Source organism: Macaca nemestrina, chromosome 6 (genome assembly GCF_043159975.1).
Source record: "Macaca nemestrina isolate mMacNem1 chromosome 6, mMacNem.hap1, whole genome shotgun sequence".
NCBI lineage: Eukaryota > Metazoa > Chordata > Mammalia > Primates > Cercopithecidae > Macaca > Macaca nemestrina.
The window spans coordinates 6,620,143-6,647,307 of NC_092130.1; the positions used below are offsets into that span (position 1 = coordinate 6,620,143).

General features: G+C 47.6%; 1 long non-coding RNA gene across 1 annotated transcript; it reads left to right on the top strand.

Annotated features, from left to right (window-relative positions):
- The first annotated feature begins 795 nt into the window (after positions 1 to 795).
- Positions 796 to 18,559, top strand: LOC105480898 (uncharacterized). Its single transcript, XR_986657.3, has 4 exons — positions 796 to 965; positions 4,035 to 4,091; positions 13,771 to 13,876; positions 16,339 to 18,559. It is a non-coding gene; the product is annotated as an uncharacterized lncRNA (long non-coding RNA).
- Positions 18,560 to 27,165: the final 8,606 nt, after the last annotated feature.

A 27,165-nucleotide genomic window follows, 5' to 3' on the forward strand; every position in this document is an offset into this window, starting at 1 on the left:
TTTAGGACGGTGGCCAGAGCCAGAAGGAAGTGCAGAGACTAAATTGTTTGATTCTGGGGAAGACTAAGGGCCAGAGAGGTTGTGGGCCTCACTTCAGATCTCACTTGGAAATAGCAAAATCAAAAAGCTGATTTCCAGCCGGGCATGGTGGCTCACGCCTGTAATCCCAGCACTTTGGGAGACTGAGGTGGGCAGATCACTGGAGGTGAGGAGTTCAAGACCAGCCTGTCCAGCATGGTGAAACCCCGTCTCTACTAAAAGTATACACACCAAAAAAATTAGCAGTGTGTGGTGGTGTGCACCTGTAATCCCAGCTACTCAGGAGGCTGAGGCAGGAGAATCATTTGAACCCAGAGGCAGAGGTTGCAGCGAGCCAAGATTTTGCCACTGCACTCAGCCTGGGTGACAGAGCTAGACTCAGTCTAAAAAAAAAAAAAAAAAAAAAAAAAAACCCTAACATTCTTGCATCTCCGATTCCCTGTCCAGCACCCTCTGATCAGGGCAAGAGGGGCTCCAGCCCTGGGCCCTGCATTTTGGAAGGTCTTGCTCAGACACTGCCCCTCCCTGCAAGTCAGGAGTCTTGGGGAACAAAGGGCTATGCCCATTAGGAACCCACATGCCTCCCTTCCAGAGGACACGCTGGGTTCCCAGGACCCTAGGGTTCCCTGTCCAAATGCCCATGCCCAGTTCTGAGGCCTCCTGGACCTCTCCCATTTTCCCTAGTGTGGACCACATGGCCAGTGGGTGCTCCAGCCCTGAAGGCTGGTCAAAGGGCAGCTGCTTGGGGGACCTGGTTAGAGCTCGGCCACGTAGGCTGAGTGCCTGGTATCTGTTTTTCTCTCGGTGCAGGAAAACATGGAGAATGGGGAAAGTAGCTGCCGCATGCCAATGTGAAACTCCGAGGAGTCTAGCCATTCTGATCTGGCCTTCTAGGTCAGCAGGAGGCTCTGCCATCACGTGAGGAGGTATGACATACTTTATCTAGCAGTTTGTTAGCTTGCTTTAAAACTTTTAATATTGAGACATTTGGTTTATGACCCTGCCAGGGAGAGCCTGCTGTCTGGAGAGCATGCTGGTCTCCAGCGTGGGGAGAGAGAGCGCCTCCGGGCTTTGCTGAGGAGGATCTTGGGAATAAAGAGTGAGTGGGCATCTCCTCGCACAGGTGTTTGGTTTGCTAGACCTAGGGTCATTCTCACATCACCTTTTCAGCTGAGGAAACTGAAAGTTCCAAGGTCACACAGCTGGGAATATACGACCAAATGGCCTTCACCTTCCCCTAAATGATAAGTTTCAAATAACAAAAACAGGGGACAAGGAGAGATGGTTTTGTCTTTCTTCTGGGGGCACCTTCAGTGCCTGCAGGCTTTCCTACCTGTGCATCTGCCCGGCCACTTTGTCCAGCCAGCCCGGGTGTGCAGGGCTGTGTGGCTTGTGTCTTTCCACCTGGCTGCTGCTACAGTCCAAACCTCCACTGTTGATTTGACTTCCTAGAAACGAGCCTGATTTGGGGGCTCTGGGGGTTTGAATGCAGGAAATATTGGGATGTGGTTTCCCAGAAAGTCACACATCCCTTTAGCTTTCCCAGGAAGTGCCGAGTCCTTGCTAAGACCATTTCCTGTGGAGGGAGACACTTGCTCTCCGTGAGTTTCTGTTTAATTGTTTTTGAGAAAATGATCTGCACCGGAGGGAATGAATCTGGACCAGACCTTGACACTGCCCCCGTTAAAGAACTTGTGAATACTGGTCCCATCTTTCCCTCTAATTTCCCTTCTTCCCATCGCTTCTGCTGGTGCCCTGGGCTCCACTTACAGTCCCCTAAGCAACCACTGCATGTTTGCAAATGCTGCTTCCACCTAGGATGGATGCCTTTTCCCTCCTTTCTTCACTCCACCAGCTTTCTCCTTCAGGTGCCAGCTTAGTCCCTGGCTCCTTGGGTCCCTCCCACTTGTCCGCCGGCTGTACCTTTTATGCCTCCTCTGTACTTCCCAAGCTCCAGAGTGTCCTCCTATAAACAGACTCTGTGTACTGTACTGTGGGCTGATTGCTACTTGTCTGTCTCTTGTCATCGCTGGCAAGCAATGTGGGGTAGGGATTACATTTTATTCACCTCTCTGTTCCAGTGTGCAGCTCAGACATGGAGGGCAGAAGGTGCTCAGGAAAGATCTTCTGCATGCAGGAGCTTCCTCTCTCAAAGGGTATTCTCCAATCATGAGCTTATTTGCTATTTACATGCCCGAGGAGGACTGACCTTAGCAACTATGATGACCTCATTTATCACTGTAAATAAGCACTTGACTAGGGTCTCGGCCGGCACCCCGGGCCCAGCCTCCTGGTCTACTCATTTCTGGGGGTGGGGGCACCTGCCCACGGTCCTGAACTTTCCTCTGCTTGGGTAGGGACAGGGAGCCCCAGCAGCACTTGTTCCAGGATGACCCAGCAAATTGCAAGGTGGCATTTGGCCTTTTTCTCAGCAATTGCCAGACTTTGTCCCAGGGTGAGGAGGAAGCCAATAGAAGAGCTGGGGTGAGGAGATCAAAGACCTTCCCAGAGACTCAGGCAGGGCCCAAACCGAGGGCATTTCCAGGCAGGCACTGGGGCCGGCCCCAGGGACACGCCAACGCAGTGCTGGGGCCAAGGGAAAAGGTTGGTTTCGAAACCACATGTGCGGCAGCCTCACCACTGAGTCATGCTTGTGAGGCCTGCTGGAGACCAAAGACAGGGGCTGCAAGCTCAAAACCACCTGGTTAAAGCTGACTCCATTGATTTCCTGGCCTCCCACTTCCAAACCTTCCTTGAGCGGCTCAACTCCTGAAAGACACACCTGTTTTTCATATTTGCCTGGTATACCCCACGTCTTTGAGTGACAGCACCCCAGAGAGCCCCTTCTCCACTCTCACTCCGTGTAGTTAAGGTGAGGTTGGATTCTCTCCTCCCTGCCCCCCAACCCCCCTGCCCCCAGCACTAAGGACCCAGGCTCAGTCAATCAGAATATCTCTCGTGCCCACCGTGGGCTCTAGGATGGGAGCATGATGGAAGAGTGGCCATTGAGGCTCAGTTCCAAGACTTTTGTAAGAAATGCTGGGGGAAGAGCCCCTCTCTTTTCCCATAGGGATTACTCACTGTGCAAATATGCCAACCTGAGGCAGCTGGAGCCTCCATGTGCACAGTGGAGAATCAGGTCACCCCACAGGAAAGCAGGACCATAACGGGGTACTAGGCAGAGATCCAGCCTCCTGGTCATGCATCTCTGAACTTTTCAGCTGTGTGGACTGATTCTTTTTTGCTTAAGCATGCTTTCGTTTTTATTTCATTTATTTATTTACTTCGAGACAGAGTCTTGCTCTGTTGCCCAGGCTGGAGTGCAGTGGCGTGATCTCAATCTCAGCTCACTGCAACCTCCGCCTCCCCGGTTCAAGAGATTCTTCTGCCTCAGCCTCCTGAGTAGCTGAAACTACAGGCACGTGCCACCACGCCCAGCTAATTTTTGTATTTTTAGTAGAGATGGGGTTTCACCATATTGGCCAGACTGGTCTCGAACTCCTGACCTTGTGATCCACCCGCCTCAGCCTCCCACAGTGCTGGGATTATAGGTGTGAGCCCCTGTGCCCGGTGAAGCATGCTTTCAAGTGGGGTTTCTGTCAATTGCAAACAGAAGATTTCGGACTAATATTCCCTGGATGATATTTATTCTATCTTCCTCTCCATTCTTACTCTCCGTGCCACAGCTTAAGCCTCCTCATCTACTTCCACATCTCCTACCTTAGATGATTGTAACAGACTACCAACACAGAATTACAACGGAATCCCTGCCATAGATGACTAACTGCTATTTGCATGCATGTTTTATTTGTGACAGTGATCTTACAAATCAATTTTCATGTCTCACTGATGAAGGCACCAAGCGTCAGGAAGACAAGGGACTTGTGTGCAGCCAGTAAGTAGCAGAGCTAAGACTTGAACTCAGATCGTCTGACTCCAAAAGGCATGCTCTTTCTCCACAGCTCACTGTCGTGTCTTGCTTCTTTCGACTCTAGGTACTGCCAACAATAAGGCCCAATCGTGATCCTCCCACAACAAGAGCAGATTGTGAGGTAAGAGCACTTTGGTCCCTAGGAAACACAGAGCCATGAGTGTGGCCAGACTCTGTCAAATATCTTAGACTTCACGGACACACTATAAGGGTACAAATTCTAGTTTTGGTTTATCCTTTTCCTCCTGCCCTCATCTGCCCTCCACTCAATTTCCAAGCTCATCTTTAATTTTGTTGCCATGGTCTCATGGGCCAGGCTTGGGTGACATGCCCATCACTGAGCAGTCTCTTAGGTCAGGGGATGCGCTGTCCGATGGGGTTGCCTTAGGTCATATGCCCTGCCTGCATCTCGGTCAGTCCCATTCAAGCCAGATGGATGGAAAGTGGGGAAGATGGTTCCCCAGAGGCAAATAAGGTGCTGTTACCAGGAAGGGTGGCCACTCCTTCTCACTCCCTTGCCTAAGACCTCAGCCACCCAAAGCAACAGTCATCTATGTGGTTCTATAGTGTGGCAAGCTCTATGCTGAGCACTGGAAGAACAAAGAGAGACTGGGCACAGACTTCTCCATGACCAGGTGATGAGGAGCTCACATCTGAGAGTATGTGACCATGGATGAGCCACCAGAATGCCATGGGATCCAGCTACAGCCAAGGAAGCACAGAGCACCATGGGAGTGATTTGTTGTGCTTGGGGATGGGGAAGGGGACATGGGAGGAGCTGTACTGAGAAGGTAACATGGGTACTTGGCTTCACAGAGTGTGGCAACTTTCATCAGGAAGCGATGGTGGGGGAACAGCATCTCTGGCGGAGGGAAGCAGCAGGTGCAGAGGTGCAGAGGCGTGAGGAATCTGTCATATTCTGGGAAGGGAGTATGGTTGGGCAGCAATGCAAGACAGAGAAAGCAAGGAGGGAAGGAGGGGCCTAGCCTGAGGAATAAAGAATGCTAAGAGTTTGGATACCTTTTTCTGGCCTTTCATCTAAACTTTACTAGCCAGTCCAAGAGAAAGCTGTCACTTCCCCACCCCAAGCTTCCCTCGAAGGAAGAAGGATTAATTCAGAACAAGATAAAGAAATGTCTGGGGACCTGAGTGTGAAAAGGAGAGACAGAGTCAGCCTGAAACCTGAAACTTGAGCAAGTGAAGGGGGCTGGAGAGGAGGACAGCAGGCCAAGGAAGGGACAAGTCAGTAGCTGAACCCAGTAAAAACTGCCATGTCTAGCCCTGCACTGGGCCGTGGGGCTACGGATACAATAAGACAGGGCTCCTGGCCCTATGGCTCACAGGCTGCCTGGAGAGGTGCACAAGGACCCAGGCAAAGACAAACGAGTGGGCTGAGTTCAGTGGCAGCAGAAGGCCAAGGGGCTTAGGGAGCACCAGGAGCATCTGCTCCAACACAGGGTCTGGGAAAAGCCTTCCTAGAAGACAGGACATTGGAGCTGGACCTTAAAAAATGAATAGGAGTTTGCTACTTAGACACTGAGGAGCTCTTAATCCCTGTATCCCACCTTGTATTGTGACTGGCCACACTGTACTGCCGGCCTACATCTCTCCTTTCTGCTGAGCTCCATCAGCTGTTCACCACAGCGGCTGGTTCATTGAGTTATCTCCATGCCAAAAATGGCAGCTGACACGTAGAAGATGCTCAATTAATGCATGTAGGAGAACAGCCTGTGCAAAGGCCCAGCAGAGGGTACAGACATGGAGCTTGGTACAAGGTGGGTGGAGCGGGTAGTGTCCAGGGCAGGAATGATCTTGTTTACCCATCTGAGTAGTTTGGATTTTTATCTTCTGAAAGAGGAGGAAGGTGATCAAATTTGCATTCATTCATTTATTTGACAAATACTTATCAAACACCTGCTATGTGCCAGGCATTGCATCAGGCCCTACGGATAACATGGGTAGAAGACCAACTCCTTCTCCACGTGGAGCCTACATTCTCATGGGAAAATAGAGACCAACTTGTAAGCAATTCAAAAATAATACCTTGTCAGCCAGTGATGAAGTGCTAGGTAGAAAAATAAAGACTGGTAAGAGGCTAAAGTGACGGCGGAAGACAAGGGAGGTTCAGTGGCAGGTGGGGGTGTCTCAGATAGCATTGTCAGCTGCAGGGAGCAGAAAACCTGCTCACAGCCACCCAGCATGTAGCAGGTTATTTATATCTTGCAACAGGAAGCCCAAGAGGTAAGCAGTCCCGGGCTGGCTGGAGACTCCACGGTGATGTCAAGAAACGAGGCTCCTCTTTCCTGGTCCACCTCCTCGGCATTATCTCTGATGCTTTAACTCTTTTGTCTTTGGAATGGACAAATGATAATTATACATATTCATGGGCTACATAGTGATGTTTTGATACATATAATATATAGTGAGCAGATCAGGGTAATTAGCATATCCATCATCTCAAACCTTTATCATGTCTTTGTGTTGGGAACATTCAATATCCTCCATCTAACTATTTGAAACTATATACTATATTATGTACTAGCTATAGTCATCCTGCAATGCTAGGGAACACTAGAACTTCTTCATCCTATCTAGCCATCTAGTAATTTTGTATCCTTTAACAAATCTCTTTCTATCCTGTCCTTCTCCCTATTTTTTAAGGAAGAGAATGAATCCATGCATGTTATATTTATTTAAAAGTACATAATTGAAAACACTGAAGTTGATATCTTGCTGACATATGAATTTCTCCATCCAGGAATATTCAGGAAAGCCCGATGCTCACAAAAACAACCAGCATGAGCTTTCTGGTGTGAAAAATAGGGGAAAGGGGCCAAAGCCACATCTGGGTGGGCGTGATGTGTGATTGGATGGCACCTGATAGGCATATGTGTGTGCGTGTTTGTCTGTGTGTGTGTGCACGCATGCATGCAAGGTGACTGATGCCTATACTACACTAACTCAGTGGAAGCGAGCACTCAAAGCCAGAAATGTCCATGAGAATATAACTCCCATCTCTACCCATCTCCCACAGAGAAACTTGGAAACATTTTAGGAAGAGCATCCGGCTTCCTAAATCTCATAGAATGGGAGCCGTGGGACAAGTCAACAGCTGCCAAGACATGGTTCTCGAAAGGATTATCTGGGACAGTGGGGAAGATGGATTTGGGAAGCAAAGTCTATAGGCAGGGACATAAAACAGTCCTGGGAGAGATGGGGAAGCCTGGAGTAGGGCAGGGGATGGGGATGAAGAAGAGGAGGCAGCTTTGAGAACGATGCGGGGAGAATGCTGGAACAGTGACCGCTGAACAAACATAGAAGTGAAGGAGGGCCACGGGGGTGATGGGACCCAAATGCAGCAGCAAGAATTGGCAAGCTGCTTCCAGTCAGCGATAATGTCAGGCTCCCCATCAGAGAGTGGCTTCTAAGAGGCAAGCCCCAAGAGCTCTCCGAGGGGTCCCTGCAGGGGCCTGCACTTCTTTTGTTGGTGACACCAGCCAATGATGGAATCCAAAGACTTGGTACTGGGTACTCGTTACTGCCTTGGGAGCTAATGGCACATTTGTTAAAAAATGAAAACACACAGCAGCAGCTCTTTGGGGAGTTTGGAGACAGGCATACCGAAGCAACCTAGGTCACTGGACACTTGAGTGACCGGGTCGCTGGTTAGTGGAGACCCCGTTAGGAAGTGGTGTAAATCGCTCTAAAAACTTAGGGCTCTGACTCTACCTTAGCAAGAAAGGGAGGTGGATTAGCTCCAGAAAGGTTTCTTTCCCATGCCTCTCTTTCTTTCTTTCTTTCTTTCTTTCTTTCTTTCTTTCTTTCTTTCTTTCTTTCTTTCTTTCTTTCTTTCTTTCTTTCTTTCTTTCTCTTTCTTTCTTTCTTTCTTCCTTCCTTCCTTCCTTCCTTTCTCTCTTTCTTTTTTTCTTTCTTTCTTTCTCTCTCTCTCTTTCTTTCCCTTCCTTTCCTCCTTCCTTTCTCTCTCTCTCTTTCTTTTTTTCCTCCCTCTCTCCCTCCCCTCCCCTCCCCTGTCCTCCACTCCCCTCCCCTCCACTCCACTCCCCTCTCCTACACTCCCCTCTCCTCCCCTCCCCTCCTATTTCTTTCTTTCTTTTTCTTTGTCTCTTTCCTTCTTTCTTTCTTTCTTTTCCTTCCTTCCCTCCCTCCCTCCTTCCTTCTTTCTTTCCTTCTTTTCTTTCCTTCTTTCTTTCTTTTCCTCCCTTCTTTCCTTCCTTTCTTTCTCTCTCTTTCTTTCCTCCCTCCCTCCCTCCCTCCCTTCCCTCCCTTCCCTTCCCTACCCTACCCTTCTCCTTCCTTCCTTCCTTCCTTCCTTCCTTCCTTCCTTCCTTCCTTCCTTCCTTCCTTCCTTCCTTCCTTCCTTCCTTCCTTCTCTCTCTTTCTTTTTTTAGACAATGTCTTGCTCTGTCATCCAGGCTGAAGTGCAGTGGCATGAACATGGCTAACTGCAGCCTTGGCATCCTGGGCTCAAGAGATCCTCCCGCTCCAGCCTCCTGTGTAACCAGAACCATAGACATGCGCCACTACACCCGGCTAATTTTTTTATTTTTTTGCAGCGACAGAGTCTTGCTTTGTTGCCCAGGCTGGTCTGGTCTTGAACTCCTTGGCTCAAACGATACTCCCGCCTCAACCTCTCAGATTGCTGAGATTACAGGCATGAACCTCTGTGCCTCACTGCATTTATTTTTCTTTAATGTAGCTAGTTAAACTGGTTTCAGTTGATCAAATATCCACCCTTCCTGGGCCAGGCACTGTTCTCAGTCCTGGGGAACAAAACAGGCAAAAATCTTTCCTCTCACAGAATTTAGATTTCTAGTAGGAGGCGACACCCCAAATCAAAAATAAACACTGTAGTCTATTTATAGTATGCTGGTTCCCTTTGTTTTTCTATGTTAAGCAGGGCTGTTAGAACATATTAGAGCTAAATGTTGTGCACATACATTCTTTATTACATAATAAAGGATGTAATAAATAAGAATTTACACTTATAAATTATTCTACTTTTTTCTTCTTTAACCACAAAATCAAAAGGAGATTTGGCCTATGACACATGCCAGTTAATCAGTAATAGGCAACGTTTTGGGTGTCTGTTGCTTCTATATTTTTAATTCAAGCATTTGAGAGAATTCAAGATGAAAGCATTGAGGGCTCAGAAGTGAAATGTCCGAAGATCAGTCCATTGGCAAACAAGACCCAGGGATCTCAATTCATAGACTCAGGTGGTACACATTCTCCACCACCTGCCTGAAACTGTCTGTTCTATGCTCCAGACGAAGCTGGTTGCTGTGGGTGCACACGCATACGTCTCATGGAAAAGTTATCATGAAGTGCACAGCTCTCCGTAGGTGACAAAGCATTTGTGCCTTTGTTATCTCAGGCCACACTCCACATAAGGTTGCCAGATTTAACAAATACAATCATGAGACACACAGTTAAATGTGAGCAGTATTTGAGACATGCTTGTACTGAAAAAAATCATCATTTATCTGACATTCAAATGTAACTGGACTTTCTGTGTTTTGTCTGGCAACCCTAATTCTACAACTCTCAGAAGTAGACAATATTAGCGTCCCCAATTGATCACTGAGGCTGAGAAAGTAAATTGCCTAAAGTCAATAATGGATCAAAGGGTGAAAGAACCGGGCCTTCGCCCTTTCACTGGTTGCTGGGAGAATGATCACTCCCGGATCTCATCTTCAGGCATCAGATGCGCTGGGGCCAACTGTGGGGATCTCAGGGCAAGGAGGGAGGGGGACTTTTTCAGGGAGGGCAGCCATGGAGGGACCGGCCACCATGAGTTGTGGACCACAAAGTCTTCATAACAGACGGCAGGGACGGGGAGACGTCGACGCTTTGTTGCAACTTAGTTTTGGTTTGCTTACTGTACCAGGGCCTGGGCACCCCAGCCAACAAGGCTGGAAATGCAGGAAGCCATCTGGAGCCATGTGCTGAGTCACAGGGCCCAGAGAAAAACAAGAACATCGTGACGCCAGAGCAGGGGTGGGGAGAAATCTCCCTCGAGATCTCCGTAGGCACCGGAAATAGAAACTGCTCCCTTTGAAGCATCTATTAGAAGATCCAAGTCTCTAACAGATCACCATGAGATTTCAGTTCAGCTCCTATAAAGCACCAACTGAACCCATGTGAGAATGTCAGGGAATCAGGTGGTGAAGGGGCAACCGTTTTAATTTAATTTTATTTATTTGAACAGAGTAAACCTCTGTTCAATCCTGACTCATCTTCTTTCTTCTCTTACTACCCATTTGCCCTTGAGCAGTTCACTTAAACTTCCTGACCCCGTTTCCTCTTCAGTAATAATAATTCTTGTCTCATTGAGATAGTGTGAGGGCTTAAAGGGAATTACATTTTTCCAAAGCATCTTGCACAGATCTGGCACCGTCAGTGGTAGGTCTTCTTAGCATAGGGATATAAAAAGATCTTTCTGTGAGGTTGGTGTGGGGATTAAATTGGATGACATATCTTTACTTTCAAGCAAGCTCTGGACTGAGCTCTTAGTAAGGTTTCAGCTAAGGAGAGAGATTTCTTTCTTCTTCTCTAGATACTGGGGTAACTGGTTCTGGTCCCCCAGGGTTCTAGTTAGTATAACTAAATACATACACACACAATGAGTGTTTACACAACATCCGCTCATTCCATTCCGCAAATATTTCTTTTAGCATTGTACACATTACTGGCTCAGTCTCTGTAGAGGTCTAGAAAAACAAAATTAGGACGAATATCTCCATTTTGTTGCTTTCTTTTAAAGATGGAGTTTCGCTCTGTCGCCCAGGCTGGAGTGCAGTGGCACCATCTCGGCTCACTGCAACCTCTGCCTCTCGGGTTCAAGCAATTCTCCTGCCTCAGCCTCCCAAATAGCTGGGACCACAGAGGCACACCACCATGCATGGCTAATTTTTTTGTATTTTAGTAGAGACGAGATTTCACCGTGTTGCCAAAGCTAATCTCGAACTCCTGAGCTTAGGCAATCCGCCCGCCTCAGCCTCCCAAAGTGCTGGGATTGCAGGCATGAGCCACCGCGCCCGGCATGCTGCTGATTTTTTAATAATCGTTCTGTGGGAGGCCCTACGCTAAGTACTTTGCATGCATTGAATGCTTGGAGTAATCTTTTCAAATTCGTGCTATAGTAACCCCCATTTTACAGATGGAGAAACTGAGGCTCAGAAGCTTTGACTGTGCTGCCCAAATGCACAGAGCTAGTGGGTGGCAGAGTCGAGACTCAATCCCAGCCCTGATTCTCTCAAAGGTTCTGACAGTCACACTATGCGTGAGCTCCCAGAGAGAGAAAAACACTCAGTTGAAAATTTAGAGTTACTCACGCACGAAGGTATATAAACAGCACAAAGTGGTGAGACGGTCAAATGCTGATGGAGAGGCTGGTAATAATAGTTATGGGCAGTTCTGGGCTGGGAGAGGATCCCTGAGACCTGTACCATGAAAAGGGGCTTTCTAGAAGGTGAAAATGAAGTTGGGGAGGAAAGCTAGACCTTGAAAAATGATGTGGAGCAGGTCACAAAGCAAAGGCACGTAGAGCAGAGGCCCATCTGGCTTGGCCAAATATGGGCAGAGCTCAGTGGAGGTCAGGTGACCAAGGCAAGGTGTGCTTTGGAGAGCAAAAGGAGGAGGGTTGAGCTGGCACAGTCTGGCTGGCTGGTGTTAGCTTCTAGAATGATAAGCTCCTCAGCCTGGCCGGAGTGACTTCTAGCTTCGGAACATCACTGCTTAGGGGATTCCTGTGTATCACACGTTGGGCCTCAGCAGCAGAGCTGAGAGTTGTTCCTGTTATTGGAAAGGGAGGAAGTTTCTGCAGAGTAAGTGGGCATGGTCTGTCTTGCTGGAGAGCCTCAACCTTTACTCTCCCGGGTAAGAGGAGAATGATATTTCCATGGTCTTCAGAGCATTCCACTAAGAAGCCCACAAGCTAAGGGTCATTACAGCAAACTCAGAAATGATACAACCTTTCTGCAGACCATGGTAATATATATAAAGAGGATTAAAACGATGTGACCCTTTGATCCCACAATTTTACTGCTAGGAATTAATCCGAGGGAAATGGTCATGGGACATCTCTCATGAGAGATGAGACAATGTGTGTATGGACAGAGATGGTCACTGTAGAATGTAATATTAACTTACAAACCCAAGAATCAGAAATGTCCCACCTAGTCAGTAATGGGGGCTTAGTTAAAAAAATTATGATCCACGCCGGACACGGTGGCTCATGGCTGTAATCCCAGCACTTTCAGAGGCTGCGGGGGGCAGATCACCTGAGGTCAGGAGTTCGAGACCAGTCTGGCCAACATGGTGAAACCCCAACTCTACTAAAAATACAAAAATTAGCCTGTGTGTGCCTGTAATCCCAGCTACTCGGGAGGCTGAGGCACAAGAATCCCTTGAACCTGGGAGGTGGAGGTTGCAGCAAGCAGAGATCACACTGCTGCACTCCAGTCTGGGTGACAGAGTGAGATTCAGCCTCAAAAAAATAGAAAAAAAAACAAATTTTGATCCACCCATACAAGGGAATGCTACACTTGCATTCAAAGTCAAGGTGGTCACATCATAGTAAGGGAAAAATCAGTTATATAAACATTAAATATAGTAAGATCCCAGCTCACAAGTATATTAATCCAATTCATTCACTTATTAACTATGTAATGAAGATGTTCTATAAGCTAAGCACCATTCTGGGTAATGGGGATATGAAGAGGAACAAGTTCAGGGTGGGAAGTTGTCTGGAGGAAGACAGGCAATAAACATACAGACTTAAGAACACACAAGATAATTTCTGAGCATCGCACACAATGCCATGAAGAAAGGCATGTAAGATGGACTAGTTTAGTGTGCATGAAGATGGACGGACTATCCAAGGAGGTGACATTTCGGCCATGACTTGCACACTGAAAAAAAAAAAAATCCAGTCATGATTTCCAGAGTCATGAAATCCAAAGCATTTCAGGCAAAGAGGCAAAGGCCTAGAGGGGCAAAGCCATTGGTGTATTAGGAGGGGAAAACGAAAGAGAAATAATGTGTGAGTACAGAGAAAAGAGGTAGGAGAGGCAAGCAGGGCCAAATGACACAGAGACTGAAAGTCAAGGTGAAGTGTTGATAAGGAGTTTGGATTTCCTTCCAAGTGCTGTGGAAAGCTACTGGATTCTAAGTAGGCAATCATTATACAGCTGACCCTCAAACAACACAGCTTTGAACTGTACAGGTCCACTTATAAGTGACTTTTCTTCCACCTCTGCCACCCCTGAGAGAGCAGGACCAACCCCTCCTTTTCTTCCTCCTCAGCCTACTCAAGATGATGATGACAAGGGTGAAGACCTTTATGATGAGCCACTTCTGTGTAATGAACATAAATATACTCTCTCTTCCTTATGATTTTCTCAATAACATTTTCTTTTCTCTAGCTTCCTTTATTGTAAGAATACCATATACAATACATATAACATACAAAATATGTTAATTGACTGTTTATGTTCTCAGTAAGGCTTGCAGTCAACAGTAGGCTACTTGTAATTAAGTTTTTGGGGAGTCAAAAGTTGTATGCAGATTTTCAACTGTGAGGGGGGTCAACACGCCAACTGCATATCGTTCAGGGGTCAACTGCCTTTAACTTTATGTATCCAGAAGGAAATACACCAACAGGTTACTAGAGATTATTAACAAGTAGCGGGGCAATAAACCATGTTTAGAAATCTGTGTGCTATTCTGTAACTCTTGAACTTTTGTAATTGGAAACAAACAGTAATTTCTGTTTTTAGAGGACTCATCAGAGAGCAACACGGACAGATGACGACCATCACCTGGAGCTCCAGTTTGAAGAGGCTTTTCCCTGCGCAATCTCCTTTGATTTTTCACAATAACCCTGTGAGTGAAGCCAGACCACTGTAATTAAGACCTCCATTTTGGAGGTGAGGAAATCGAGGCTGGGAGCTGCAAAGAGGCTGAGGCAGGAAATGACAAAACTGGGACAGGAATCAAGGTTCCACAGCACTGGTCCAAGCTTCCTGATTTTGTGGCCCAGCCAGGCTGATGGCTGAGTCTGCATCAGATTCACCCAGAGACCCCAGGGTCCCTAACAAGAAGTCTACGGGGTTACTCTCCTGCTTGGGGGAAGGCAGGGATGAACCTAGAGCCCCCAGCTGCAGATGACTGGAACAAAAAGAAGGGTCTTTCCCACATAGTAGATGCTCAACAAACATTTGTTGAATTAATGCAATAGCTTGCTTTCGGGGGAAATGCTACCTTTGGAAGGATGGTTTTGCTAACTTTACAATTTAGTAGCTGTGCATCCTCCTCTGTCAGTCCCCTCCACAAAGTTGGAGTGTAGGCTCTGGGGCCAGAATGTCTGGGTTTGAATCTGCCTCGACCACTAGCTGTGACCTACCCTTTCCACCTCAGTTTTCTGATCTGTAAAGTGGGAGTAATCATGATGGCCTCCTCGGGTTGCCGTTTGGACTAAATGAATGAATGAGCACTTTGAAGAGGTGTTGGCATATACCGTGTGCTCCATAAGCATCAGAGGCTACTAGCATTAGCACAATAGGGCTGTTGAAAGGGTGAGGTGAGGTTTTTGGCAGCACAGGCAGAGCTGAGCGGGGTCTCGATAGGTGGTGGCTGCTGTGGCTGCCCTTCTGCGCCCATGACTCCCCTTGCCGGTGCCTCAGTGGTTATTCAGAGGAAACATACAGAAATGCACTGCACATCATTTTTTAGAGAAGGGACACCCTGTTCACCAGCGGGGTCCTTTGCCAAGTCAAATCATAGATCTGCACTCTCTCATCTCAGGAGGTTTCTGTCTGTTCAAGGTCACGTGAAGAATTTCCTGGCACTTTCCAGCGTCTCTGACTCTAATTCATTTAAAGAGCCACCTTTTAAATTTCAGGCTTGACATTTGCTTAATAACATGTGCGGAGCCTGCTCTGGTGAGTGGCCCCAGGGTCACCACCCCATCCTTCTGTCCTCCACTCCTGTTTTCAAACTTCAACGGTTTAAGGTCCACTGATAATTTTGCTATTGCTATACCATGTGGTCTAGTCTCTCCCTCATTATTTTTCCTTAACTTGTCTCCCATTTAAAACTTAAAATACATTTCTTCAAAAGGAAAACTTACTACCATAGATGGAAAGCCAATCCCACCTGCTACAAATAGAAGCTATCCATAAAAAGATAGACCAAGAAAATAAAACGATATTATGAAATTCTAGAATATTTCATTCTAGAGGAATAGGGTTGCCTGTGGAAGACTCTGGGCTTGAGGCCTGTTTGATTCCCATTTGAAAGGGAGATTTGGAGAGGTGTTAAAGTTTGAGGGAGGTGTTAAAGACCTATTAGTACCAAAGTGAGATTTTCTTCTTGGTGTAATGAGAAGGATTGAAAGAGAATTTTCACAGGAGAAAAACTCTCTTACCACACGGTGAAATCTATTTGTTTCCCTGTCTTTTCACTTTCTCCTACTCCCCAGGGGCAAGGGGCTCCCTATTACATGATTCAGTTCTTTATTGAGAAGAGTTAAAGAGAGAGCAGTCCAGCCCCCGCTTCTTGCTTATTATATCATGCAAATAAGATTCTTTCCCTGCTTTGCAATGAGGGAGCTGAATTAGAGAGATGTTCTTCTCGGAGGATCTCCAGGCCCTGAAAGTCTGTGAGGCCCCATCCAAAAGTTCGTTTGGCTGCTGTCTTGGTCCATCCAGGCTGCCATAACATAGCACCATAGACTGGGTGGCTTGTAAACTACAGAAATGTATTCCTCGCGGTTTTGGAAGCTGGAAGTTGAAGATCAGGCACTGGTAGTTCGGAATCTGACGAGGGCCCACTTTCTGGTTCACAGACAGCTCCTTCTTGCTGTGCCCTCACATGGCAGAAGAGGCCAGGCCGCTCTCTGGGGTCTCTTTCTAAGGGCACTAACCTCATCAACGGGGCTCCACCCTCATGACCTAATCCCCTCCCAAAGGCCTCCCTACTAATACCATCGCCTGGGGGTTAGCTAAGACTGGGTTAGGGGCAGGCAGACAAAAACGCTGTCTATAGCAGCTGCACATACACATGTTCTCACCTGCTGAGCAACAGAGTTGAAACCTATCAAGGGGATGGCCCCGTTGCATGGGTTGTGTAGCTAAATCTTCCTAAGGAGTAAAGATGTAGGATCCATCACATACCCACAAATAAATTCACGTTTCCTGGGGGTGGATTTTCTGCTTGTTGAACTAGCAGATGGCTGTGCTTGAGATGAAAAAGGAAGTTGCTAAACCCTTCTCTCTGCCCAGTGCAGAATTTGGAAAGAAACAAGCAAATAACTTGCTAACTTCAGGTTCTGTCCTCTGTTTCAGTAGCCCCGCGGATTCCTCCTGCAGTGGTTTCCTTATCAGAGTCTCTGGGAGGAGCTGCCAATGCATCATTCCTAAAGTATTCTGTTTTCGCATCTCCTCCCTTCTCCAAAGTCAGAGGGGACCTGCCTCACCTGGGTGCTGCACGCAGATTTCTTAGCCTGATGCTCAAGACCCCATGCAACACAATTTCAACCTACAATCCTATGGCAGTCCTGGCTGCTGGGATTTCCTTCCTTGAGTCCTCTGCTTCTGACAAGCTGGTTACCTGGCACACAGCAGGCATGAAGAAACGTTTTTGCATGAAAGAATACGCCTTCTGTTGTGCTGCAGTTTGCCTCCGTTCATCTCAACATATATTCCTTGAGTGACTGGGACAACTGGTGCTTGAAGGCTTCCCGTATGCCAGACACTGGTAGGGAACAGACACTGTTCCAGTTTGCCCTGGACTTTCCTGATTTTAGCCCTGGAAGTCATGTCTCAGGAATCCCCCACCCCACCCCAGGCAAATTGGGACAGTTGGCCATCCTAATAAATGGGGCTCCATGCATTCTATTTTCCTGGGACTTCCAACATAGTGAGAGTAGATGACATTAAACAAATTACCCCACAAAGAAATGCATAATTACAAACCATGGCAGGTGCAAAGGAGAAGTCAACCCTGAGCTGGGCACTGTGGAAATGAAGAGAAAAAGACACAGTCAGGCCTTGGTGAAGCACCCTGCTTGTAACTAGGAGAGAGGGGGACACACAGCTTATTTATTGTGAAGTGATGAGCACAGTGAATTAGAAACCTCCACTCTCTTGTCCCTGTTCACATTATGCTGTTTCTATTTTAACTGGGGTTTCAAACATTAGAAACCCACTCTGGTGAATTAAATAGAGGGGTATTGAAAGGGATTTGGAAGGAAAAGCTGAAAAAATAGGCCTAGCAAGAGAGAGAAACAATTGCATCCTAGGGAGTTGAGATAGTCAAAAAATAATGCCAGAACAAAAGAACATGCTTTGTTCCACTTCCATTAGAAAAATTGACTCTAGCCGTTCAATGCCCTTGGGTTTCTCTGGCCAATATCCTGATTCCAGGAAGAAAGTATATGACGGCCAAGCTTGGGTCTCATGCCAGCCCCTTGGCCAGTCTAACGGAGCACCATGATTAGAAATTCCACCAAAACTGTGCGCAGCTGGGCATGGGGACGCGCAGTTGCTATGGGTAATGGAGGGGCAGGTGCTGGGAAGGTGACGGCCACAGCTGCCTGCTCTCTCCTCTTCAAAAAGGGGCCCAGACATTGCCTTCTCCAGGGTCTCTTACACCGTGGTCACTGCCCTTGGAGTGCTTCTCTGCTTGCTTTTAGTCCAGAATATTCTGTTACCATGGATAGCACGAGGCTGACAGCTGTTTTGTCTTACCCAGCCACCCTGACTATTATCACCTTGGAGCATGTGCTGAGTCCTCGGGCACAGCTAGTACAATGCCTGGCACAGCCAAGAGACTCCATGAATTTTGCTGAGCACTTTCTGGAGAGTTTTACAGAGCACGTGGCCATGATGATCCTGCCATCCTTCCCTGGCCCATTGCCCTCCAGCCAAACCGACCTTCTTCCTGGATCTCAAACACTTTGAGCAACTTTGCAGCCCGCCTGGCTATTCCTTCATCCCATGTTGCTGCTTTGCCGGTCTTGTGACTCTGGGGTTCTCAAGTGGGGGTGGTTTTGCCCTCCAGGGGAACACTTGGCAATGTCTGGGGACATTTTTTGGTTATCACCCTGGAAAATGGGACGCTACTGGCATCTCGTGGGGAAAGGCCAGGGATGCTGCTAAACATCCTATAATGCACAGGACAATCCCCCAACAAAGAGTTATGGGATCCACAGCATCCACAGTGCCAAGGTCGGGAAAGCCCTGCAGCAAGGCGCAACCCCTCAGCCCAGAGACCCTCCCGTTCAGGAAGGCTTCCCTGAGCATCACCCGTTTCTTTCTCTCATGCCCCCCACTGTATTTCCTTTGTGACACCTTGTCACAGCCTAAAATGATCCTGCCTGCTTGTTCAGTTGCTGGCTTGGTGCCTGTCTTGTGGACTAGATCGGTCTGATGAGAGGGACCCCCATGGGCCTTGCTCGTGGGGAACTCCCCCGCATGGAGAGTAGCACATGGCATACAGCAGGCTGCTCAGTAAAAATGTGTTGCAAGAATGTTGAATAAAGAAATATGACCTCAAGTTTTCTTTTACTTTACTTTTTTATTTTTTGAGACAGGGTCTCACCATCAACCAGGCTGGAATACAGCGGTGCAATCATAGCTCACTTCCGCCTCAACCTCCTGGGCTCAAGCGATTTTCCTGTCTCAGCCTCCTGAGTAGTTGGGACTACCGGTGTACACTACCATGCCTGGCTAATTTAAAAAAAAAATTATTTGTAGAGACAGGGTCTCTGAGTCTTTCTATGTTGCCCAAGCTAGTCTTGAACTCATGGGCTCAAGCAATCCTCCCATCTCGGCCTCCCAAAGTGCTGGAATTACAGGCATGAGCCATTGTGCCCAGCCTCAACTTTTCAAAAATCAATGGTCAGAGAGCTTGGCTGTGAAGTCCAGCTTCTTTCAGGCTGGCTGTCTTCACGTGTTTGTGTTTATTTCCGCAGCCTGTTCACATTCAGTCTTTGTTGTCGGCTGACTGTGTGGGCCTTTGGCCAATTTCTGAAGCCTCCCAGGCCTCAGTCTCTGTGTCTCTAAAGTGGGGGCATTATGGTCAGCCCCTTCATCACAGAGATGTAGTTAGAAGTAAATAGACGAATCTACAGCACTTAAGAAAGTGCCTGACTCAGAAAGGTCTCTGTAAACGTCATCTCTCAGCAGCAGCATCATGTTTTGGCTGGGGCAGGCAGTGGGGACGACAGAACGAGCTCTGGGGCCCTACCAGAAGATTAGGGGATTAATGCAGCTTGCAAGGCCAAAGCTGTCCCCATTTGGTTTTGCCAGCTCTTGTTCCATCCATGAAATAAACCGGATGAAGCCTTTATCCAGCCCTTGTTTTGAGAAGGAGGCAAGCAGAGAGCGTGGATTTAATGTGGCAGATGGTGCTGTTCTTGAATTATGAAACCAAAGGCGGAAATTAAAGTGCTCCATTGCAACAGATATGGGCCAGCCGGGGTAGAGGGCAGGAGGTGGGGCAGAAAGAAGGGCAGGAAGGAGGTGCTGTATCAACCGGGCAATGGCTATTTTCAAGGGCAGCTGGAGTCCTAAGATAATAGAATTCTGTAGCCCCAAATAATTTTAGAATCTTCATCTTACATAGGCAAATGAGGCTCAGAGAGGGAGAGTGACTGTGAAGGTCACACAGCTGGTTAGTGGCAGAGCAACTCACTCGTCCTGATTCCTCCAACAGTATTATTTTTTGCTACCCCAAGCCAAGGCCAGTGGTAGACCCTGTCCCAGGGCTTCCTGATTTGGGGCAGCTCTGGCTTACAGAGGACTTCTCTGGACGGGCACCCAGTGTCCAGAGAGAACCCAGGGTCAGGCAGCACAACCCCAGGGTCCTCTCTGCAGCTGCTCTCCTCCTAGCACACAAGGAGACACCAGCCACCGTCCCGGAGCCGTTCGGCCTGGGTCTGAAACCCAGCAACCGCAGCTAAGTTTTTTACTCCCCTGCAACGTCAGTTTCCTTATCCGTAAAAACTGGAAAAATAATAGGCTCTTCGTTATGGAGTTGCTGTGAGAATTTGATAAGCCTTCATCACATAAAGTTTTCGGTCCTCAGCTTGGCACATAGTAAATGTTCAATAAACTGTTAGTTCTCTTTGCAGCCCAGAATCGACTTCAGAGTCTAACGGCCCCCTAGGCTGTGAGCCCCTCAAGGCAGCTGTGTATGGTACAGCTTTTGTTCTCCGTGCCTTGTACAGCACCTGCCGCCTGCTAGGGGCTCGGGAAATGTCGGTGGCCAATGCCAGGTCCCTTCGAGGACACCCATTTCTCAGGCATGAGAATGGGCACCGTGGAGCACCGGGAAATGCTGCCAGCGGTGCATGTGACTCTGTCACTCGTTTAGACTTTAATCCTAAACGGATAAAGCAACCTTTCTGTCCAACGGTGAACCAGCCTCGTGACGAGGGCTGTTTGTTTTCCCAGCCTTTCTCTGTAGCAAGGAGCCTTTCCCCAACGACACCGTAGGCTATTTGCATTTAAATTGGTTTTCTCTCATTATAGAAATCTCTCAGGTCAGCTGGAGTTTCCATTTTCCTCCCAGTCAGTTTGGAGCCTCCATTTCTCGCTCGAGGGTCCCTCGTGCTTTCCTCCCTCTCCCTGGCAGTGAGATGTGATCACGTATTCTCACTGTGGAGACCAGATATCCTGAGAAAGGCGTCTGCATCCCATACGAACCTGGAGTGTGTCTCACAGGAGAAGGGGGAGGGAGGCAGGCGGGGAACGGAGTATCCTGGCCCCTGCAGTTGCAGGAGGAGACCCCGTGGTCCTTCGGCTTCAGGATTTAGGACTCATTTTCTCATTTATTCCAGAAACATCTGCGAAGCATACTGCTGGGTGCTTGGAATGCAGAGATAAGTAAAACACACTTGCTGCCTTCCAGGAGCTCCCTGTCTAGTGGAGGAGAGAGAAAAGCAAAATTTACAATATGTATAATATGTTCAAATAATTGCTTTAATATGGGTCAGAATATATTCCAGCCAGACTAGAGGCTTTCAGATAATGTTTATCATAAACTAGAGTCTCTCTCTCTCCCCCCCACTCTGTCTCTCTCTCCCCTGCTTTCTCTCTCTCTCCCCTCCCTCTCTCCCCTCTCTCTCTCCCCCTCTCTCTCCCCTCTCTCTCTCCCATCTCTCTCCCCTCTGTCTCTCCCCTCTCTCTCTCCCCTCTCTCTCTCTCTCTTCCCTCTCTCTCACTCTCACACACACACGTATCACCGTACATACATACACACACACACACACACGTGTGCATACATACTAGTTAACATGATTATAGCACTGCCTATCTAAACAGGTACTCTTGTAAGATACCTATATATATTTATATGCACACACACATACATACACACACATTCACATATGTATGATATAAATTATATGTTTATATATGTTAATGTAATATACATTTTTCACTTAATCTTCATGAGAAACCATGAGGAAAGTACTGTTATTATCATTGTTTTACAGATGAGGAACTGGAGACACAGAGAGATTAAGTCACTTACCAAGGTCATTGCTAATATTAGGTTGGGGCAAATGTCATGACGGTTTTTGCCTTACTTTTTAAAACGGCTAAAACCGCCATTACTTTAGCACCACCCGATAACTATAGAGCCAGACTGGAACCCAGGCAGTCTGGCTTCAGAGCCAGTGTTCTTCATCCTATGCTGGAACCACACAATAAAGAGTGATGTGTTCTTACATTTTCTCATCTAGTTCATCTTTCAAAAGGTGCTGGCCAAGATCCATTACCCCAATTTTCTGACCCGTTTTTATGAGCTGTGAGCCATGGTTTGTGGAAACTGAAGTGAACCCTGGAAGGAGTGCTCAAGTCCTCCCAGAGAATCAGGAAGGGTGTCACAGGGAGGAGACGCTTGTGTTGGGGCTTGAAGGATGACTTGGAATTTGGTAGATGAAGAAGAAGGGCAGAATAATTCATGAAGAACAACCATATACCAATCCGCAAAGTATGAGCAAGCATGGAGGCCTAGGGTCCAGGGCTCCCCCATTGTAGAGTGGTGCTCAGGTGTGGTGGAGGCTGAGCAGGTGGTGACACATGAGGCTGGCAAAGACCAGATCACAACAGGCCTTGAATGTCACACACAAAAGCACGGGCTTTTCCTGAGGGCAGTGGGTGTGAAGGAATTTGAGCAGGAGAGGGACATCCAGACAGGGAGACACTCAAGGCTAGGAAACAGTGTAATCAATAAACCTGGCCAATGGGTGCAAAGTCTGTCATTCACTGGGCATAATCGACAGGGTCATGGGGTTTCTGCCCAGCACACCAGTGTGTGACATGGAGCTTCATCTGCCCAGAGGGTTGTCTCTGTCTCATTCACCCACAGACACCTTACAGGATGGTGGTAGCCCTGACATGTGCTAGTCAATGGGAGTTGGGACAGGGCTGAACGGGGTAGTGGCATTTGAGGAAGCGATGGGAGATTAGTTGCATGAGATAGAACGAGGCAAAGTAACCTGGTGGCCAACCAGTGTCAGGGCTGAGGGAGAGCAAAGCGGTGGGAATCGTGCTCAGGTTTCTGTCTCGCTCAACCAAATAAACCCTTAATCCTTTACTTTTACACAAGGGGTTGGCAAACTTTTTCTGTAAAGAGCCAGATGGAAAATACTTTATGCTTTTCAAGCTCTATGGTCTCTGTCATAGCAACTCCACACTGCCATTTTACTGCTAAAGCAGCCAGAGACAACACATAAATGAACTGTGTTCTAATAAAACTTTATTTAACAAAACAGGCAAGGGGCCAGATTTGGCCCTAGAACTGTCATTTGTTGATCCCTGTACTATACCATGAGGTAAGAAAAGTGCCAAGTAGACTGCCAACTGGGTGTGCCAGGTTGCTATTAGGTGAGAGAAAAGCAAGAACACTTCTCAGACAGAGAGGGACTATCTATCTCTCCTTGAGGATGCTTACATGATCATAAAAAGATCCACCTGAAATTGCCCTACAATTTCTAGCAGGGGAAACTGGCCCTGGGAGGATGGAGAAAGGGTGTCCTGGGAAACTGGCTCTGGGAGGATGGAGAAAGGGTGTCTAGTCAGACGCTCAATCTCTGTTACAGTCAGAGTGGAGGTCCTGGTCTGATACTACCATTGGGTACAAATGCAACACAATAGTAACGCTAGCTAAACTTCATTAAATATTCTTTCTACACCAGGAACTGATCTTATTTAATTCCAACAAAAACCCAGCAGGGCAAGTAGGTACTATTACACACCCCCATTTTACAGATGAGTAGACTGAGGCACAAAGAGGTTCAATATCTCACCCGCATCATAGGGCTAGCAAGTGGCAGAACTGAGGCTTGCAACTCAGGCAGTCCAATCCCAGAGGCTGAGTTACCGACCACTCTCCAAAACGGAGGCTGTCAAGCCACATGGATGCCCACTGCCATCACGGCAAACCCACATGCTAGCCCTGACACTCAGGCTGAAGCTACTCAAGGACTTGAGAATCTTTTGTCCTCTGGCCTGCGTGGTGCAGTTGTTGCAAACAAGCAGATGCAGGGAGACAGACCCATCTGCTTCAAAACCAACATCAGCAGCCACAGAGGCGGCACAGCTCTCTGAAATATCTTCTATTAACCCAAATGGTTGTCAGAATGAGTTCAGATGAACTGAATATATTTCTATGTGAAATATAGGGGGGGGGTGTAGGGGGTGGGGGCAGAAAAATGAATGATCTTGGTGTGCTTGCTCTGCAAACATCCACCGAGGACTGCTGGATACCCTGTCCCTGACCTCCTGGAGGGCACCCTCTGGGAGGGAGCCAGGCACAGAAGCAGATGGTTCAAATGCCCTGGACGTCATGCACGGTGGGGTGAATCCAGGGTGCAGTGGGGACACAGAGCAGGGACGTCTGCCTTAGCCTGGGCACAGGAACCTGGAGCCAAGCCCAGATTGGCTGAAGGGTCGAGTGGCAGCCAAGGATATTCCAGGCAGAGGGAACAGCATCTTCAAAGACAAGGGGGATTTGAGGTTTTGCTGAAGGTGAAGAACATCATGTAGAAAGGATCTAGTTGGAGACACTGGGGACAGGTACTAGGGAATCTGCCACCCGGCCAGCTGGCCTGGACCACTCTGGGCTAGAGGCCACCTTGTTCTCAGCTCCTCTCTGCAACTAGAACAGCCTCTGAGTTCTAGATGAAACGCAAGGTGCTTGCCAAGAATGTGGTAATGCCAAGAACACTGTGCTGAGGTTGCATCTTGAAATAGTAAAAGCGAGTGATAGTAAATCACTTCTGTCACACTCTGCATTCATTATGCCCTGCATTTGCAGAGGTTTAATTTGCTACATTCACTGCGAGTGTGAAAGTTGGCAGACATTCATATTGCCATCAGCCCCTCTGTGGTATTAAAATTGTTAACAGCTCCCGTTTTAGGGGCCCTCACATTGGCCAGCACATTGGCTCAGTGCTTTATATATTATACTGTCCTATTTAACAGAGGAACAATCTGAGGCTCGGAGAGGTCCAGTAACTTGCTCAGTGTCATAAGTTGAGGAAAGGAAGAAGCCAGGACCCAAACCCACATCTGCCTGACATCTGAGCCCAGGGTCCTCCCTCTGGGCCCCCTAGCCTTGACATCCTATGATTTAAGGACTTTGTGGATTTCTGAAAATGTTTTCATCTACTGTTATATTGGCCCCTCCAAGGAACCTTCTTATAAGGTAAGGAATCTTGGCTCAGAGAGCTGAACTGTCCTCTCCAAGGTCACACAGCTTTTGAAGGGCAGGCTGGGGACTTGGACTGAGCTCTCACCACTGCAAAGCCGAAGCTCTGTCTTTGCCATGGCTCCCAAGTTCACAGCAAAGAAAATGGACAGCTAATGTTCCATGCAGCTATGATTCTTTAAAAAAAAAAAAAAAAACCCACATTCATGTTCTCTTGATCTTTGGCAGGTATTCGTTAAGCAATCAAAAGACAAATACCTAGGAGAGCGGAATGTGCAGGTCACAGCCAGAATGACATCCTACGGAGCAGACTGTGCCAAGCGCACTTCATTTCCTCTGACAGGACGGCAGGCTGGGAGATAAAGCTCAAGCCACTGACGCTGTCAGTTCCCCTTGTTCTGAAGGACAAGCTAGATCAGCTCCACAGAAGCAACTGAGGACAGAAAAGGGGACAAGTCATGCCACACACCCACAGAGGCACACCCATATAGACATTCACAGACACACCAACACACACACAGGCACAGAGAGACACGCAGACAGACACACCGAAAGATATATCAAAAGGCACACGCGTGTAGAAACACACAAAAGACCACCCACACATCCCCAAAGACATATGTGCAGACTCACAGATACACACACACGAATACACACACAGACACAGAGACAAACACACCTGCCTCTCTTCCACGTGTAGTCATGCAAATACACAGACAGGCACAGATACACACACATTTACACACTCACCGAAATGGGTACAGACACACAAACACACACAGACACACATACATGCATACATCCACATCACTTCTTGCTGCTACTCAAACCCCCTCCTCAGTAGTCCCGAAATTATGTTCTTCCCACGTTGGAGACGTGGGAGAAGGAACACCTCTGGTATATGTGCATTTTCTTGCCCATTTCTTGCCTGATGTCTTTATCTCAAAGCTTGAGAAATGCACCCCGGTAGATATGCATTGTTAAGACTGGGGGACTGGGAGAAGTCTCTCCACCTTTCTGAGCCTCAGTTTTCTCATCTGTAGAAGGGGCCAATAATAACTGTGATGAACCTGTAGGACTGGAATCCTTTGAAGATTTGGCAGTCAGTGAGGGAGGAACTGCCTATACTACTTATTTGTAGTTTTTTGAATGTCTGTCTCCCTTGCCAACCTGGGAGCCTAGCACAGTGTCTGTCAAGCACGTAGTAGGTGCTCAGTAAATATCTGTGAAATGAATGAATCAAACAGGTCTATATACTTTGTGTTTAGCACAAGACTTGGCACAAAATATGTGCCCAACTAAAGTGTGTCAAAAAGTAATACATGATTGTGTATTACATATAATTAGGAACCACGTTCTGTTATATGCCAGGCACCTCTATGACCTCATTTTATCCTCTCCAGACCAAGAAATAGACATCAATTTCTAGACTAGGAAAACGAGACCCAAGGAAATTAAATAAGTCACCCAAGTTTCCCCAGATTCCTGGGGAAGCCATTCAAAGCCAGGCCTCTGATTGCTAAATGGACACTCAAAACATAACAACTGTAGACTCCACGAAGAAATGGATGGATGAATATTTTCCCTGTGTGACACAACTCAGTGGATGACTTCCACAGCCGGCTGTGCCTTATCCAGGTGTGGGGTAACTCTGGAGAATGAACCGTCACATTGTCTTCAATCCCAGGGTGATGGCTTGGTCTCCAGCCTTTGGAGCCTTCCATGGTGGTGTATTTTGAACATATTACATTACATTTACAGATACATAGAGTGGATATCCACATATATATCCAAAAGCTGAGCACATATATATTGTATATGTGTCTGTGTATTATATGTACTATATATGTGACTATTGTCATTTGAGACCCATTCTATCCCTAGATGGTTTGCTTCTATGTTTGTGTAAACCACACAGCCCCACCCAGAATCTGTCAAATGTTTTTATTTCCTTTGCCTTGGTACAATCCGTGGGTTTAAAACTCAACCAACCCGTAGGCCAGTCAAGCTAGTTTGCATAACAGCCGCTTTTGGCAGTGATGAATGGTGCCTGGTTGAGCACCTTGCGAATCCTGAGGTTCCTACCTCTGTATTATCTGTGCTTCCGCATGCCTGAGACCTGCTCGAATTCCCCTCTTTTGCCCCCTCACCCCTGCAGTTTCCCTGAAGAAAGGAGGGCTTTGCAGAGAACCTTTGCCTCTGTCTGGGGCAGGCAGAATGGATAGAGACACAGAGCACAGAGGTCAGAATCTTTCCCCACATAGGAAAATAAAAATGTCCCAAAGTAGTGGCCTCCTGGTGGGCAGGGGGCCAAGGCAGGCGGTGGTGAATCATTAGGACACCAGGCGGCCTGACTCAGGGCAGAGCGGGACAGTGTCTCCTGCTCCTCCTGTGATGAACTCCACACGTACTCATAGCTTTGCCAGGTTAAGCGTGGAGACATCTGAGGG